The 19,568-nt window shown below is 40.3% G+C and overlaps 1 protein-coding gene and 1 long non-coding RNA gene across 3 annotated transcripts in view; one reads left to right on the forward strand and one right to left on the reverse strand.

Annotated features, from left to right (window-relative positions):
* LOC143340422 (very long chain fatty acid elongase AAEL008004) overlaps positions 1–11,350 on the reverse strand; it is a 35,655-nt gene extending 24,305 nt beyond the window's left edge. The window contains exon 1 of the mRNA XM_076762348.1: positions 10,434–11,350. The gene's annotated coding sequence lies outside the window, so the exon portion shown is untranslated. The remainder of the gene's footprint in view (positions 1–10,433) is intronic.
* Positions 11,351–11,389: 39 nt separating this feature from the next.
* Positions 11,390–12,450, forward strand: LOC143340426 (uncharacterized). 2 transcript variants are annotated; one of them, XR_013079437.1, is made up of 3 exons: positions 11,390–11,524; positions 11,827–11,983; positions 12,179–12,450. It is a non-coding gene; the product is annotated as an uncharacterized LOC143340426 (long non-coding RNA). The 2 variants fall into 2 exon arrangements; XR_013079436.1 differs by having other exon boundaries at positions 11,411–11,624.
* Positions 12,451–19,568: the final 7,118 nt, after the last annotated feature.

Raw genomic sequence — 19,568 nt, forward strand, 5'->3', positions numbered from 1 at the left:
TTAATTACGCAAGGCGACTACGGTCGCGGCATTAACGCTTTCTGCACGTATGCATACGCGGATTTTCTACCGAACGCAAAAATCAGGTCACCGGTGTGCTCGTTCGTTGAAAAAAAACCACGAACGAAGTTCGCGGCCTTGGCGCGCATTGTTAGAATTCGGGCAACAGACCCAGAACGGCCGAATTATGCGCGTCCGCGATGATAAAATATGTTTCCGCCGCTGAAAAGACTCGAACGAGACGACGATTGAATTTCAAATCGATTCAGTTCCGAATTAATTCCGTTTCTCGATCGAAATTTCCCGCCCGCGAGGAAACTCGCTAATCTTACGAAACGATCATAAACAAACCTCGAACGCGAAAGAATTCGATTGGCAAACTGGAATGCATCGCGTGATGCAATGCTGGAAACGACGAACGCGGTAAAATATTAGAAGAAGCACGGTTCATTTGGAATACAAGGTGCTTTGAACATTTTCGGGGCATCTACGAGATCAAGCAGTTATATTTAATTTCCCTTAAACGAACAAAGAACGATGCACGAGAGGGCGGTTATCACCGAAAGTTTTATCAGAAAGAGCATCGCGGGGCGTAGCCAATCAATTACGCTCGCGATAAAGGCATGACGACCGCGTACGAATCCTCGCGATCGAGAATCGAATCGATAGGTTTAACAAACTATCGATCCGGGTTTTCCCCGCGCGATACACGCCTGTACGACTAAAATTACTCGGTCGGTTAAAAATGCACGCACTAAATATAAAGACGCCGGAGACTCGGGCGCTTTTCTCTTCGTGTTATCGACTTTATCAGACCCCTTTCCGCCCCCGTGAACAGGCTGTGTCGTTGTATCGTTTACGCGCGTGTTATAAACAACGGGGCTGGAAATTGCTACGTTATTATTGATACCCTCTCGAAACTAAAAAGAAGTTCTTACGGCCACGTCACGAAATAAGATCCACGATACAGGATGGAATTTTTATCAAAAACCCTCGGTATCGTTGGGTCACGGATGAGTATTTAAATCGGTTTCATCTTTGGAATAGTTAAATTAATTTCTTTCGTTTTGAATACCAATGGGGCTAAAAGGATGTTACCAACCTTCAGCATACTCTGGCGAATGTTACTCAACTGTGGACAGTTAGAAAATATTGGAGGAGAAAAATGTAAACATCTCGTCGAAAGTATGCCGAGACGTGTTAAAACTGTAATGAAAGCGAAACGGGGCTACAGAAAATATTAACGTTTCGACTTATTAAACGGCCTCCCGGAACAGTTTTGTCTTTGTAATCTGTTAAATGAAATATAAACTCTGTATGTTTATTTTCTGTATTCAGCGGATTCCAATACATGCATTACGAAATATTATTTCCTGTATACCGATTGGGGAATTCGATTTTTAAAAATTAAAATACACTTGAAAGTTAGTGAAACGTTTCGTACGTGCATCCTTCGTTTCGTTAAATATCTTATCATCACGAAGTACAAATGACCCGCAATGTTTCTCTACCGATTTCTACGTGGTACTGTGATAAAAGTGCGTACTGACCTTTGGTTTACTGTTCTCATCGATATAAAAGCAAGTTTCATACCGAGGAGGACCGAAAACAAGTCGAAGCGTTTCGACTAGCAAACTATGCACGATTACGCTATAATTAGCTACATTGTTCGATAAAAATGTTTTGAACACAGCTGTTTTTCGCGTCGATGAATTACAGTAATCGCTACAGCGACAAGTCGATCGTGGTGCAGAAAATATTATCGATATACGTTCGTACAAACGGAAAATCCCCAAGTACTTTCGGGTACTCGTTTGTGTATGAACGTCGCAGAAAATATTGAAGAAAAGTTCGCCGAATCGAAACTAAATACGCGCCATTTGCGTTTGGATACCGATAAAATTATGATAAAATTATGAAAATTGCCCCTGGTATCTTTCGTGGGGTCAATTTCGTTCCAAAACGTTTGAAATTTCGTCGATAATACGAGCACAGCATCCCTGCTGCGGATCAATGAACTTTTCGCGAAGTTAAACGGAAACGATTCGCTGCTAACTTTTACGACGATTATAAATTCTATTACAACTAGTCGTCGCGCTCTCAGCATACTGTTACAAGGAACATCCGTCGATTTTGATGAAACTTTTCAGGCTCCCAGGCCAGCAAACGACAGAGGTATTTTTCTCAACCAACTCAAGTTTAAGGGAAACTCCCAAGTTTCAACTATTCGACATTGTCTTGAAAATTACAGAAGATACAGGATAATTGTGAAGGGGGATATCATGACGTTTTATTTAACTTTCAAACCTGACGATCCATCAGAACTGCTTTTTCTCTTCGTACCCTTTCGTTTATTCTCTCTGGAACAACGTTTTCTTCTTTCGACGACGCGCGACATTGCGAAATCAAAATTCTTGCGCCTCCGAGCGCTTTCGTAAACCGTTGAAAAAGATCCAGGACTCCGAAAAAGGCGTAGATCGGCAAGGAACGGAGAAAGTAAATGGCTTTGCAATACGCGACGTTAAATAATACGAAACGGACCATAAATTCGACGCTTCGACCCACCGAAAAGTGAAAATCACACGTTAGAAGACACGGTTGGTACAATTAGGAGTACGCGGAATGATCGATAGAATTTGTGAACAATAAAACGCTTCGAGCGGCGTTAAAGTTTGCAATTACCGTCATTTTCGATTAGGTGGCCTCTTCCCGGAGTAAAACCGGATTCCGGCCGCTGGTAGTTCGATTATTAAATCGCGTGAATTTCTCTTTCTTCCTCCGTCGATCGCGGATGTCGCGCAAGGACGTCGATCCGTGGGCATTTCGATGGAAAAAGAGTCGTCGGGATCTGAGAAATGGTCGTAGAAAAAGCGAACCGTGGCAGAAAAAGAGACGAACAGTGACGGTGTCGAGAAAGTTACTAAACACGTGGTTACGTCGTGTCGAGATCGATTACACCAGACAGCTAAAGTAACTTAACGTCGGATCGAGAACTATGGGGGTCCTTGCGATACGTTCGAACGCAAATTCCTCAGCTAGCATCTCATTTACCTTTCTTTCAACACACATACATCAAACGGAAGAGATTGAACGCTAAACTTCAGTATTATTTATTCCCCAACTCGAATTAGACGAGAGAAAATTAACTGGGATTCGCCGGTCTCGACGTAGAATCCTTTGGCCATTGTCACATCTATCCTCGATGCAATTTTGATATAATACGACTGAGAAAAGACAGTGTAATTTGCTTTTAATTCCCAAGTCTTTTTATGGCAATTTTGGCGTTGAGAACCATTGCTTCACACCCTCTGTTCGCATTCAGAATGCTAGAAAAGAAACAGCGCCTCGATGGCAATTCAACGATTCGTTGCTATTACTTGTTCTTAGTTGCAATCGGTGCACGGTAATAATACTGTTACGCCAGGAAACACCTGTTCCGTGTAAACTACAGTTCGCCATATTTAAGTAGCAATTCACGACGTAAGTACAAGCAATGCCTGTGCAATAAATAAACGGGGACGTAGAAGAATTAAGAATCGCAGTCTGGCATTTCGATCGTCCGGACCGACGTGGTAACAGTGTAGCAGCCGTGGAAACGGAGAAGAAAATTATGCCAACGCGTAAAAAGCTACGGTCGTTTCGCGAAACGAGCAGTTAAGTGAGTTTTCTTATTCATAGAGTCGCTCGTTCGAAAACAGAATTTCATGGTCAAGCCGGAGGAATCTATTTTCATCTAAACCAACATTTTCGTTCCCGGAACGGCGTCGTTAATTGTAATGTTGGACGCTGGGAACAGTTTTGCATTTACTGCTAACAAACGCTATTACTGTGTATTAATAGATCAGAGAATTTCTAATTCTTTTTATCTTTCTAATGACTCGATAAAATGCTGTTTAAAATAATAAAACTGCGACCCACCCGCTAGCGACGGACGAATTAAATTAAAAGAATTCTAATTAGTAGTTGGCGTGCTCCGAATTTCGTCCCGTTGCCGGATAACGATCCTCGATACGCGGGGAAATTGTGCTTTGTTCGAATAAAACGAGGAGCCCCCGGAATCGGCGTCAGCAAACATAAATCTCTCCCAACTAGTCGAAGTATTCGAACGGACCGAAGTATTGCACGAATAATCGAGGACATCTCGATCAAACTCCCCATCGGAACTTTAAAGTAAAATTGCGATAGAGAACGATGATAATTTCTGCCACTCGACGTTAAAATTCTTTGATAAGTTATTGCACATAGGATAGAAACGTGTGTTTTTCCCCGCGTTTCGCAATGTTTCCGGTCGATCGTGAGATTCGGCGGACCCAAAGAGTAGGCGAAAAACAGCGACTCGTTAATAAAATACTTTCTAAAAGGTGTTAGAGACATTCCGTATTGACTTTCTCCGTGGATCAAAATTCACCAATTTCAGCGATCGACGATAAGCAAATTTGTCGGATGTCCCAAGAACACGGAAGAAAAATATGCTTTCGGCTACTTTTATGCAACGCTAAATAACAGTGCCATATTTCTTCGTTCGCGAATGATACATTCGCGACTGAAAGAGAAAAATGATACAAACGCGAGCTTATGCCATTTGCTTCGCGGGCGACTTCGATGAAACGGATCAATATTCACAGTATACAACGCAATATATACTGTACACAATTTTAATTATTTATACCCAGAAAATTACCAAGTGTCTGCACTTAATATTTTACATGTTGCAAAAGGGTCTTCTATCATCCTGAATATCAAAATTAGAGGGGGACCTTGGATTTTTCCCTCGCGAATGATGGTTGGATTTCTTTGATCAATCAGGAGTCGTGTAAAAAATAAGCATGTTTAAAACATGAAATTGTATACTTTGATTGCAACGGAGTGATCTTCGCATTGCAAAGAACTTTATCTCGTGCTCGCATTTATTGAGACTGAAACTGAATGTTATTCCGCACGATCACAAGGAAGTTAAACCTTATTGACATTGAAATCTTTTTACAGAAAAAATTAATGTGTCTTTAAAAAACATCTCTCGATTAAACACGTCTGCCACGCCCGTAATTACGTAGAAATAAATTGTCCCAGAGACCAGTGGAATATTTCGAATACGGTGTTGGAAATCGATCGCACAAATGTTAAATAGAAGAACCAAGAACAGGTCCTTGGAACATCGCGAACTGACCTAGTATTAGAAAGAGAGAGTGGCACGATTGAGCACAGCACGCTGATTGCGTCGAGAAAAGTATAATAGGATTACGGGAAAGTTATATCACTCCGACGATGGGCTAAAGTTGTATAATTTAGAAATCAACAGGTTGTTATCAGTCGCGTCAGACGCTTTTGCGGAGACCAACAAAATAATGTACGCAAAAATATGCAATCGACTGAGATCGTGACGAAACTCTGATTGAAAAAAAAAGCATTGGTCGTTGCTTTATCTTTTTGATGTTTAATATACCTCGGCGAATAGCCTATAATCACTCGGTTTTCTACACCCTGGCCTATCCCAAGGGGGCAAAGACTCCGGAACGACTGGCCTTTTCATCTTTTCGAGTCGCAGAAGAAAGGCACACTTAACTCCAAGTATATTTGATGGTAAGGGCGTTTTCTCCGGGGTATTTCTTTTCTGAATGGAGACTATTTTTCACCGGTCGATCCGCCCAGGGACGAGACCCAGTACTTCAAAAAGCATTACATCAGTAATGAACCCATCCGCGGAATGTGTTCGTACGCAAACATTGTATCTGCCTCTCTGTGGATTTCTTTACGGGCTCGCAATAATGTCGCCATAAAGCGAATCACAGCCTTTTCTCGCTCGTCGGTGCATACAAGAATCTGAAAATCTATTCATACTATCGTTTGTCGAGCGCACAATAGCAGGAAAGGAGAGAAGCAAAAGTATTTCGAGTATTTTCGACATTTTAAAGGAAATAATTACGGTGGGCTTGCCTCCATCGTCTGAGAATCCTCGTTAATATACTTTCGAAAACATTACACATTTATCGGAAAAAATTCTTAAATTGCTTTTATTTTCAGCCGTCACAGTGGTTTCTCCCCTTAATATACATATGTACCGGGTGGAACGCTAGATATTCGTCGTGCGTGGCCCAGAAAAAGCCACGTGTCCAACGTGCACAATGAAATACGAGGGTTCGTCGAAGGGAAATGAAAAATCAATAGCAAAATGATCGAGCCTAGTCACGACATGTGCGATTATGAACACAATGGTGAAAAAATTACCGCGTACGTGGGAAACGCGATACAAATTCACGCACGTGCTACCTGCCTGAAGGGGAACGCTGTTCCGACCAGCGTGAAAATACTGTGTGACTTTTCGTAAGTACTTTTGTTATTTGTTTGTTAATGTAAATATTATAATGAACCAGAAATGTTAACTTTGTAAATTAACTAACTGACCCTTCGACGAACAATACCTCTAATTTCAATAGCGACGATCATCGTTCGAATATGACTCCATGACTCAGCCAAAGTATCTATTGTTCTAAGTTTTAATACGTTATAGAAGTTACACATGCGCTAAAGTTATTACCGCGTCATACACGGTGCCTTGTTTCGGCCGTGATATTTCGTTCGTTTCCGAGAATTGTCCACATACGTGGCCTCCTAAATTAATTTTCGAACAAGTTATACTTTTACGAAAAGTCTACGCTTACGACAAACAGACACGTTCCACCTACGAGATGAAATAAATTTTTATATAGTTTTATCGTCCCAGAGACCGTGAGTCGATCTTCGTCGTATGATCGACAGTATATTAATTATAGAACGAGAGATTTGATCGGTGTGCTGTCGCAGAACACGTCACAGAGTGACGACTAATAATGACTTGAAATAGATTAAAAAGTATCGTATGTCTGTGGAAGATAAACAATACAGCTCGCAGTTTGAGCTTACCTGCCTTAAATATAAACGTAAAATTTATTAAACACGAATACACATTTACTCCTATAGAATTCGAGGGACGTGTATGCGAATTCCAGACAGAATTCGGTATATTTTTAAAAACTTAATTCCTTTTCCGTGTTTGTTGTCTGTTCTCGGAGGTCTAATAAAATGATTAAACATCTCTCTCGAAAGAATGGAACTGATAATGCGAAGTTATTCAACTCGACCATGACGCATAGGTATTACGTAGTATCTGCCGACCACGGAGAAAGTAATGCCGTTTATCGCGTTGTTGAAAGGATATTTACTTTCGGTCGAGACTTTTCTGTACGTTATTAGCGAGCATAACCTCAAGGTTGAGTTAGGCGCAATTGATCGACAAGAGACGTTCGCACCGATATACTTTCTCGACACATCGTTTTAACACAGTTCTAATTCGAGAAAATAATTTAGAAAACAATATTCGACCATACTATAAAACTATATTCGATAACTTCTCAACGAATTATATTTTATAAAAGCTCGATACCTTAACATTTTATGGCAATGTTCCAAACCTGTTTTCCTCCGAACGACTTTTATTAAGCGTTGATAAGAGCTACGAGAAACAACAAAGCAATTGACTTGAAATTAGTGGATTTTTTTAAAGAATTCTAATAACGATTTATATTGATAATATGACAACGCGGAAACTAGAATGTGTTTATCAGATGCGATTAAAGTCGCAATGAATGAACAGTATGCATTGGCAGTATGAATTACGGCTTCGTTTAGACTAACGGAGAACGCCATTTGGCTATTCGTCTGTATCGATTCTTTCGAATCTGTTGTTATCGTCGAATATACCAAACAAGTGCTTCTACCGTCGGTGCCCTTATTTTGCTAGCCTGAGAGGCTAAAAGGAAAGTTAATTACCGCGATTTTTGAAATGCTTCTGTCGATACCGATTGCTCGGTTAAACGGAATCCGCCTCGGCGATCTTTGACCGATGCTTATCAGAATTATCAGGTCATCCTATAACGAACAGGCAGCCTGCAATAAAGCAATAAAACCGAACGCGACTCGCGTTTAACCGTTTAAGGAGGATAACCAGTGTAAATAGAGACTTTCCTTCAATGCCGAGACCAGGTTGAATACCTTGCTTGTTTCTGGAATTTAAAATCGAAGCGAGGACAGCTGTACATTCGACATCTTGCGCAATACGAGGTCGAGAAACGAAATGCTACCGCAAAAGGCAAATAACATATATCCGGTGTACCGAGAGAACATCATCGAGCAATATGTAATCAACTTATACGGTCGAAGTACGCTTCTTCAACTTTGCATAACAAGTTTCTTCTTCGATAGAATAATTAACGATACCTCACAACACTTTTATGTTAATCGTATATTTTCTTCTCTGATAATCAAACCACAGTACCTAATTAATTTCAATGACACTCATCGTCTATCGCTCGACTTACTTTAACGTTCTCGTGATAGCTTATTTCTATCTTTTTGCTATACTCTACAGGAATTTGTACGTTTGTTGTTTAGGTGGACTCTCAATCTCAACTAAATTATTTTACTTGAAACATTTGAAAAATAATGAACTAATGGAGGAAAACTTTAGGAATATTAGCTATCGACGAACTCCTTCCCCGTAAACCAAATACTCGGAAAATGGCGTCGATTCGAGATTCTATTTCGTCGCGAAGAAATTTCCTACGCGTATCTTCCTCGATTCCCCGTTTCCGTCGTTCGATCGCGGTCGGACGAAACGTCTCGCCACGTTGGGATTTTCATTTGCAAATAACGCGAACGCATTCATGCCGATACGATAGACGTCATTCGTTGGAATTGGAATAAATCGACGCAGCTTTACTCCCGATCGCCTTCGGCGGCTCTGCATCGCGAGCAGACGTAAGGGACTACATTTTATTTATACAGATTAACGCATCGCTGTTTCGCGAGTACGAGAGAGAAAACTTGGAACGCAATCCGACCACCATCAATGAGAGCCAATTGTACCGGAAACGGGCATAATGTCCCCGTATTATCATTTTCAAATCTGACGCGTTTGACGTACGCGTGCAAAGGAATTATTAATTTCTCGTAACCGTACGCGCGCTCGAACCGGATGTAACGGCATCCGAACAACGAGCAGCACCGAGTAAAATATACGTTTCGAGCGATAAACAGCTCGACTCGTTACGATCGAAACAAAACATCGATGCTGCATCGTTTAGAACCGAGCGTACCGATCTTTCAGGCAGATGGAAAGAACCACGGGACCGTAGAACGTTTACGAAAGTGTTTTGTAACGCGGTTACGCTCGATTGCGTCGACCTGTGCGATCGGAAATGAAAGGGCAAACGACACGGCAGCCGAAATTGCATCTGCCGTCGGTATAACTATACATTGCAACATAAACATAATCCGTGAATCACAGATTCGACGCGTCTTCCTGATTTACCGCTGTTTCCTGCTTTTCGTAATCTCCCATGTAACGTATTCGCGATATTTGCATTACGAGACGAGAAATTAATTCTTTAAATCGTATCGCCATTAACCGTGTATAAATATTTTACGAACCGTGAGAACTCACGTCAAATATTCAAATATAGCGTGTCAACTGAGGTTAATATTTGACGTTTACGAGTTGAACGATCTTGACCTGTCGACAACGTATTAGGGTGTCGTAAAATTTTTGAGGCGATAAATAAAGCATCCATTTTACCCTCTATTTAAACTTTCAAATAATTTCGCATAATGCCCAACTCTGGAAACAGAAAGTACCGTTTTCTCTTCGGATTTATGTAACGAAGATTTTTGTCTCGTTGCAATATAAAAATCGGAAACCGAGAATTGTTGTTACGTGTTTGAAGCAAACACGTGCCAAAGATTACGTTCCTGGATCGAGGGGATTTCGATCGATATCGATACGCCGTTCTAACGCACGACGCTGATAAGGATTACAATTATTATAAGAGCAAAGAACTAATTTATAACAGTATTGCCGTGTATGCCATTCGAATGTTTCGAACAAATTATTGATCGCGATTATTCCGTTACATCGTTGCTGTCAAAAAAGTAATCTTCGAAACGGGATGAGTCAACTAACTATACTTTGGAGACTGATATAACCGCGAATTAAAATAACACGTTATCCCTGGTGGACTTGAAAAGCTATTCGGCACTGTTAGAGGTTAGGTTGTGCCCATCGCGAGGCTCGAAGCGTACGATCGGTGCTCGGCGACCGTTTACCCGGGAAAATCCTTGGCGATCGCAAGATCGAGTTACGATTGATCCGATGCACAATGGTTTCTTCTCTGGTCGATCAATAATCGCGACACCGGTCGAAAAGAAAAGTCTAGAACGGATTTTCACGGAGAATCACGTTCGTCGTCGGTCAGCGCGTCTGGTTTCGTTTTTACGAAGCTCGGAATCGATCACGGCCCGTCCTAACCTCAAAAGGCGCGCCGGCGGCACGCCTCGGCCAACCAACGGTACACACACACTTATTTGGAACCGAACACAGTATGTCAAAGGACTACACCCACCTGCGTTTACGTCGTTGTCTCTTCTTCCGTTCTTCTCTTCCTACTATCTTCCCTGTTCGTCTTACGAGCGTCTCGCGACACTCGGGTTACCGGCTTCACCGACGCTTACGAATCTCTCGTCACACGGTCCCGTTTTCTTCTTGTCACCTGACCGACGGTACATACGAAAGAAACCACGTTGCTTGTCTACGAGACCGGGGGAAATAAAACGACGTTCGTCCTATATCCTTGTGGAGTTTCCGTGTATCTTCCCGGCGACGATAATCGGTTGAGTTTCTTCCGGGAGCCGTATCGCGGAACGGACTCGCCGCTGTTAGAAGCGAGCGAACGCGAGTAAGAATGATGACTGCTCGTCGCCAGTTTCCTTCATCGGCGACTCGCGTCTTCTTCCTCCTCTCCGTCGTCGCGGGCGCGTAGTATCACACAGATGGGAGAGGCGAAGGAACAATGGGGAGAAACAGAGGGGGACAGACAGAAGGAGAAAAGATAAAGGAGTGGATAGCGAGGGAAAAAAGGAAGGAGAATCCAACGTCGTCGAATCTCCAGCGACAGTTTCCTGTGCACGCGGTCGCACTCGACTGACGGTTTCTTTTCGTACGCTGTGACGTGTGGCCGTTTAACGTTTACGCTACCTGACCGCCCGTCTGCCTCGCTGATGCTCGCCGTCGCCCTACTCCTCGTGTCCACGATGCTTCATTCTACCGCTACTGCCTCGCTCCCTCCTTTTTCCTTCCTTCCGTCCCCTTTTTCTTTTCTCTTCCTCCTGTTTCTGACTCCCACTTTCGACGACAAATACGCTCGTAACCTGTCACACTTCTGCGTGCTCGCATACGGATTTCCCACTTCACTCGTGCCAGATCTCCGTTCCCGATTGATTCGTCTCTCTCAGATCGAACGACACTGCGCGATCAAACGAAGTCTTTTCTTTTTTAAAAGGGGAATAAAAACGAAGGATCGCGGCAAAGACGAGGACGACGACGGCGACGAGGACGACGCGACAAAGACGATGGGAACCGAGGGCCACCGTGCCGACGACGAAAACGACTGCCGCCAACTTGCCATCTCGCGGCCGTTAGAGCAAACGTTTTTAGGTGGTTCTCAAATGGCGGATCCCAAATATTTCATCGCCCCGATATTTTAATGCTGGAATATATTTAAAAGACCATTTTAATCGTTTAAAATATACGGAAGGTAAATCAATTCCAAACAGCACTTTTTATTTTATCTTATATATCTTCTATCAGCTGTAATTATTAAAATATCTTTAAAAATATCTTCGTAGACAATAGAAATGAAATTTAAAACAGATTTCAAATCGTCTGTGATGCTGTAGCATTAAGAATCTGAAACAAAATATGATAAAGTTCAGTAATATTTAATGATGGTTAAATAGGAAGGTTGACGGAGCACCAATGGGGAAGCACGACGAATCAGAATAATCTATTCTACGCGGGAAACCAGGCTGATGGTTGCTCGTAAAGTTTCGATTAGTTTCTACCAGACTTGGCCGTTATCGAATCATGCGTTACGTTATTTCCAAAGAATGAAAAGTATGCCCTTATCGCTAAATTTTGTTATTAAATTTGAGCACAAATACTTGGAGAAATATTACAAACTTGATACTTGTGAGAAAAGAAATAAATTTAACTGCACCGCGTGTCGGTGGGTCCATTTTTTTCTTTTCCTTGTATCTTTATTTCGACGCTTACGTCATTTACTTACGCGTTCCCCTTGTGTGTTTACAGACGCTCATCCATTCCACCAACGCAAGGAAATAATGATGTGCCGCTGCGATTTAAGTTTCATAATGACTTCTTCTTGTTCACGGGAGTGGATTAGGCGGCAGCCGCAATTAACGTGAGCGCATAATGTAATTGCGTAGTTCGATGTTATTTTTTAACCCGATAAAATAGGTTTAAAAAAAATGTTATTTAGTAACAAGATGGAAAAAGCAACTTCTTGAAAAACTTTTGATTGCTAGGACAAACATCCTACTTGTTGCTAATTGAACAATACTCGTTCGAGATTTCAAACATGTAAATCGCGTTTAATAAAAATTTAAAGGGACATTGTTCGATCCGACAATTTGATCTGTATTTCTAATTCCACCTTATACTGAGATACTTTGCAAATAAATATTTATTGCATTGCATTACGATCGTTGGGTCCTTCGATATTGAAATACTCTATCGTAAGGCCGGGAAAGTGGCCAATTGTCGGTCGCAAGCCATATTTGTGCAGATTAACCTACTTTGAGCCCATCTAAAATGGCGGTAGCCCTTCATTGTAAGACGTTGCATCACGCTTTCTTTAAACGTTAACCGATTAATGGTCTTCTGCGTATCTTTATTAGCGCTCCTAACATTCTGCTGATCGACGTTGTAAAAATAAAATCCGTGTTTTCTTCGTCAATACCAATTAACTTCCACCTTGTGGCACAATTACATTTGAGCATAATGACATAATGTAATTGGTGCAGAAACCAGTTACGCGCGTCAGGTGGATTTGACACATCTATCATTACGCTTTCGTATATAAATTAAGGAATGTTACGACTACGGTAATCGCGTTATTATCGCGTTATTTTTTTTCTTCTGCTGTGTACGTAGAGAAACACGATGCAAAATAGTTAGCATCGTCGTTTTCCTCGTGTTACCAACCCCTCGCGTCTTGACATCTTGTTATCTTTTCGCATGATTTACCACGTTTCTCGTTGGCATCGCCGCGGTGCACACATTTTCCTCCCACCGTACTGAATTGAAGACTTTGGCCGCGGTTTACGGAGTTCCGTGGATAGCTCGGATTACCTCGTTTCGCCCCGACAAATTTTACACTAGGTGTCTCCTTCCGAAGAATAAATTTAACGAAGGAACGAACCAATTGCTGACTCGTTAAAAACCACCTGATACGTTCTACCAGCGACCTCCAACTATCGTAGACCCTACGAATGAAGATTCATGTTCCCGAGCACTCGTATCGAAGATAGTTTACGATCCTCCTATTTTGCCAATTATTATACGCTACAGACACAAAAGAACCGACCCATAACGATTTTTCTTCGTGCAGTCGACGTTTCGAGGCTTTTTATCGTATAAAGTTTCCTTTTCACAAGCAACCCCAGGACCGAATTAACGTCAACTGTACACCCTTTAATTACCAAAGGGGGTAATCTATATCTACTGTAAAAAAAAATTAAAAAAATCACCTCTTAAACGAGTCTTTTAAAAGTCGTTCGCGCAACACTTCTTTCAAGGACGGAATAGACGTATTATTTGACAAATTTCCATTCCCGTTTCTCGAAAAAACAACACCCAACTATGTAGAAAAGAAAATCTTTCACAATCTCGAGAACTTTAAAAAACATTTTATATTATACTCGACCGCGCATAAATTAATACACATGCATGCCTACGCAGCAAGTTCATGCGTTTATTCTTTGTCCTTCTATATTTAGAATGACATTGGAATATTTCGCTAATTTCATCGTTAAAATTCTTACAAAATCTCGAATCGCTACGAGGTGAGTTGCCAAAATCGTGCCGCTTCGAATATTTTATTCGTATCTAAAAAAAAACGCGGTCGAAAAAGAGGAATTGTTTTATCCATAAATAAACGGAATGGAAACGTCTACTACAAAATACATAATAGTGATCGAAATCGCCTGCAATTTACAAAAATCTGAAATTGAAATGAAAATGAAAAATAATATTAATAACCAACGTATTTGTGGCCACTCGTTTGAAATTGAAAGTCATTCGCACGCTCGAAATTTGAATAGAAAAATTCATATTTTTATTTCTAAATATGGAAATATTAGAATTTTTAAAATTGACCGAACGCGATTAAAAAATAGTCAGCAAAGTAGTGACACTGACAACTACAATTTTATTAGATCTATATTTTAAAAAAATACGTAACAAAATTATAATCAAATAGCTGATGTAATCTTAAACAAAAATTACTAATCCGAGTACCCGTCTAAAAATAAAAAAAATCGTAAAATGACATCAGCTGCAACTATAAACTTGAAAGTGCGAAGCTACATCAGCGATATATTTTATTAATGAAAATCGAGAAAAAAGATGACGAGTTATGTTCATTTTAAAAGCCACGATTGGGATAGTTTAATAGACGCGTTGTTTTGTCGACAACTTCATTTACATGTCACATAATCGAACTGATAAACCAGGTGCATGATAGCGAACATGTTAATCACGAGTTCATAAATTATAGTGGTACGATTTAAGATGCACGATAGCCTCTAGAAGAATATCGATTTAATCTGTTTAATTGTTGTGTATTTAAAATAAATGTAAAGTAATATACAACGTGTATGCTTTTATTTAAACGTAGATACGTAGAATAAAATTGCATCCCTATATTTTTATGAAGTTCTCGCCTTCAAAACTAATGATTTTCTCCCGTGTTGATAGAAACTCCGCGTATAGCAATTTTCGAGGAAGGTTGCCCATCCTTTTGCATTGGCAAGGAAAGAACAAACGAATGGACCGGAATGAGAGTAATTCCGACTACCAAGGAAACTTACAGAAAGTGTAATGTCGTGTAACAGCCTTGCTGGAGGTTATGCAAGTCACGAGTATCTCGGTCCCAACGGCGAAAGTGATTCTCTTTGCACGGTCACGGGATGCCTGAGACCAGTACTCGAATAATTTCGAACAAGTATTTCGATAGTTATCCACGCGAAATAATTTTATTTCAATAATTCCATTCGCTGGTTCTCGATCCTGAAAGTTTCGAATCTATTTCCAGGCACTGAATTCCATTTGACCGGTACTTTGAGGTTTCGAGAGCCACCACGAACCATAAACAAACGTTTCATCTACCTTTCGAAGGAAACATAATCTCTTAAAAGTAATAAAACGACAGAAAGCGCGATTCACGTGAGAAATGACGCGTCATCGAGGGACCCTTTCTCTTGACCAACGGTCCTGTCGTTTCTTCATCGATAGAAGAATACTGATCCGACGTAAAGAACGCAGATATTACAGGCACATTCCATCTTCGTCCACACGTGTAAACATCGAAGTCCCCCAGTCCTATTCTATCCTCGAGCTAGCGATTATTGCAACGCAATAAATCGAAGTCCGAACTTCGAGTAGCGGATGTTCGGATTTTAAACGTCCGCGAGAGCAAACAGTTCGCTTTGAAGGGGTTTCGAGCATTCCGTCGTCCTCGATCGAAGGTTTTGCTTCTTCGTTCGAACTGTGCCAAGACATTATGCAACAGGAACGACGGATTACCGCCTCCAAAATTGTACGAGAGAGCGAGTAAACTGGAGTCCGTAACCACCGATACTTTCACAGGAAGGGTTCAAGGTTCTTCGCGGATCGCTTTCCTGCGTCAATCAGGTTCGTTACCTACGTAAACTTTAACGATATACTGTCGACGAAATTATTATAAAAAAATTTTAGCGATTTAATTTTGAATAATTCATCAGACCTATACTATTTAATTTTATTTAAATTTGTTCGGGCAAGTAATGACCACGAAAAGAAATAGATTTGTTTTATGAATACTTCGTAAGTGTAAAAAACCTGACGTCAAGAACTTATAACGAGTCAGACTTACCAGGTAAGGGATTAAAGAATGTATAGAATTAAAAAGAAGTGTTTCAAAATTTTATAACCCAAACCTCTGTAACTTATTACGATTAATCTGACCTTCCTCGTTTCGTTATTTTATTGTTTCAATCCATCACAATCTTCGATACGTACAGTGATGGATTTTTGCTTAGGTACGACTAATACTTGGAATATTCAATCGTAGATCTCTTTCTCTATTGACACAAAAAAATAAACAATTTATGATAAACCAAAGTCTTACCTCACTGCTATTAACGTTGTATATAATTACTTTATTAAACAACGTACAACAACTACTAAATATGCTTCATCCTTATGCTATCCACGTTTCAGTAATAGTTATTTGAATTTGATACTGTTATTTCGAAAGAGACCAGTATGGTTGCAACGTCGAACGATAAATAAAGATTTATTTACTGGATTCGCACCCAGACACTAAAGAAGCAGCATAAATTATTCCTAGCCACTTATTTGTTTTGATGATTCGTAAACTGCAAAGTCTAAACGTACAAAGATTGAAACAGTTGTTATGAACAGTGTGCAAGATACAAACTCTTGAAACAGTCTTTCTTTGCAACGTTTTAAACCGGAAGATCCTCTCAAAAAAGAACTCCTGTTAACAATTTTGGATTTACACACACCGATCTTTGTTTTTATTGGATCAGGCGAGGTTCGTACTGATACACACGATAAAGAAAATAAAAAAATAACGTAATAGAATACCTTCGAAAGCGTGTCAGCAAGCACACCTGCCAGGTATCAACGCATTTTTCCCAGAACTATGTTTCTCGGTACCGGCGCGATGGTATCTCTGGAATTACCGAACCCATTGGTTCGAAATTTCGTGTAAACGTGAAAAATAGACGTCCGTTTATAGTCTCTGTCTTTTACTTTGCCTTTGTCAAAAAAATCCAACGTCTTTTTATTGCATTTACCATGACATTTGCCAAAAATGTCACAAGCTGAGAAATCAATAGAGGTAACAACTTTGTTCGCAAAACGTGAACATTTGCAATGGATTTTCCAGGAAGCCAATTTGATGGACCTTCGATAAAGAAGTAACAGCAAAAATACGAGATGACGCGGTTAAATACAGTCTTTTTGCGCATCGAAAAAGGTCAACACAAAGTAAATTAACACTTTTTCACTCTGTCCAACGAGGAATAAAATATGACAATTTTTTCCACCCAGTGTAATCTTCTCGGAAGTTGCAGTTTCACGATATTAAATGGTCGCGATAACGTCGTATAATAATACGAGTTGTTTTAGTCGTCGACGAAATAAAACTTCGTTCGTGTAGGTAAATTGTTGTTCGTGGAAAAGCGTCGTCGTTTCAAATTTCTGTCTCGATCGTCCTGCATCGATCGTAGGTGCGCGTGACCCACATGCGACTTATTACAAAGGTATCCTCTTTCGTAACGCGTCGACGAACCCGTTTACCGATACTTAATTCGCGACGAAAACTGTTTCACGAAGATTTCCATACGCCAAGGAAACACGGATTGCATGTTTGAATCGAAGACAAGCACGCTTTGCGTACGTAATACAAATTAATTGATCTATTAACCGTCTAAGTAATCCTGGGAGAATTGCTGACGCTAATGTATTGTTGCTAGTTGAACTGTTGACGAGCGACCGTGATTGGGTGCAGCGCGGCAGGTCGATCTTCGTGAACGTACTGGGATATAATTTATAACTATGGTCTCCAATATCGCCATTGTGCGAGCAATAAACAAATTTTAACTTGCATAGCTTTCAGTTTCCTATATAATCTCGTTGCAGAACGTTTATCTTGTTACAATGGCTTATTACACTCGCAGTAATTGTTATTATTATTATTATGTGTCGCGTGCCGTTCAAAATCCGGAAAATAAAATTATATAATCGGTATAGGAATTAAAATAATTAGCGGCGACGTGATCACGCACGCCCAGATACAATTATGCTTGTAACTTATTTTCTTGTTACGGTTATTTTTGTGTTTCGTATATTATTAATCGCGAACCAAGTTTAATACCATTGATTTTATTAAACTGTTTGTATACAATGCACGATAACTAGTTTTTCTTAGTGAAAAATTAACAAGTTAATATCTTCAATAATTAATCGTATGAATTATTGAAAGAAGTTCCATTATGTGGTGTGTGTATGGTATGTGTGAATCATGAGTGGTATGAGTAAGCGACGAATACTTGGAGCCGAATGATTGTTTATGCAAGGGTATCGATGCCGATGCCATCAATGTTGCGGGTGGCGTAATTTGTTTAGAAGACACACGTGGCTGGCCCTGGGAAAAAAGGGCAGAGTCGAGCGAACCGTCGAAGAGTCGACACGAGCGAGTTATATTTTTTACCACCTTTATTTTATTTCATGTTCAAATAAACTTAACATCTTTTATTTTATTTTAATTTCATTTCCTACAATTATACGTACGTTTCTTTTACGCATGACTATACACCGTCACATTTCGTCCGAGCAGTCAGTTAGTTCGTAAACAAATCATTTTTTTTATCAAACGGATGAGCTCTACAGAATTATCGTTCCACCTGCCCGTTTCCCTAATTCGATCCGCGGGATTTTTCATTTCTACGAACTAATTGTACAAACAGCAGAGTTAAACGAATAAATTCAAGAGCAAGAAAATACTCGAAATAGATCGAAAATGGTCTCGTAAAGCAAACCACTCTGTGTTTATAATCCGCTGCAGGAAGTTGAATGAATTCTCATCATTATATGAAAATAGATTATTGAAAACTCTCACACGGTCGTACCATTAATAATTCATCGACTTTTAACCTTTGTACTTTTAATTGCACGCTATTATACGATATTACGAAACTATATCGCAACTCTGTCGATGAACCTAAGCAATGCTCCGGGTCATAATTACGCCGGCTGATGAATTTGTATAGCAATGCGATGGGTAATGCGTGTTACGCGTACCGATATTCATCGCAACTTCCTTCCGCATCGCGGTTAGAACTCTTGAGCTTTGCGCTTTCCGCGCGATCGAAGCTCTTCAATCGAATCGGTGAATCGCGTACACGCCTTGACGCAAACTGATATCGCTTGTTAATGCCCATTCTTGTTTACCAAAGCACTTTGCACCGTCGTTCGTTCTGCGCCGCTCATCGGGTCGCTCGTTGTTTAAAAAAGAATTTTTACGAATACTGGGAAAGCTTTCTGCACGATCCGGAAGTCATAAAAAAACACACTGCGATTCGTAAATTAAGCCGATCGAAGTTTTCCGTTCGACGAAATCGATCAAGGAGACGGTCGTTTTGCATTCTCGTTTGTTTATCCATGGAATTATACCAGACGTTGTTTTGACGATATTATTATTCATTTATTACCGGGAATAAACTCTGTAATACAAAACATGTAATACACCGGGTGTTCGGCCACACGTGGGAAAAATTTTAATGGGGGATTCTAGAGGTTAAAATAAGACGAAAATCAAGAATACCAATTTGTTGATGGAGGCTTCGTTAAAAAGTTATTAACGTTTAAAGTTCCGCTCGTACTGAATTTT

Source organism: Colletes latitarsis, chromosome 3 (genome assembly GCF_051014445.1).
Source record: "Colletes latitarsis isolate SP2378_abdomen chromosome 3, iyColLati1, whole genome shotgun sequence".
In the NCBI taxonomy this organism is placed as follows: Eukaryota; Metazoa; Arthropoda; class Insecta; order Hymenoptera; family Colletidae; genus Colletes; species Colletes latitarsis.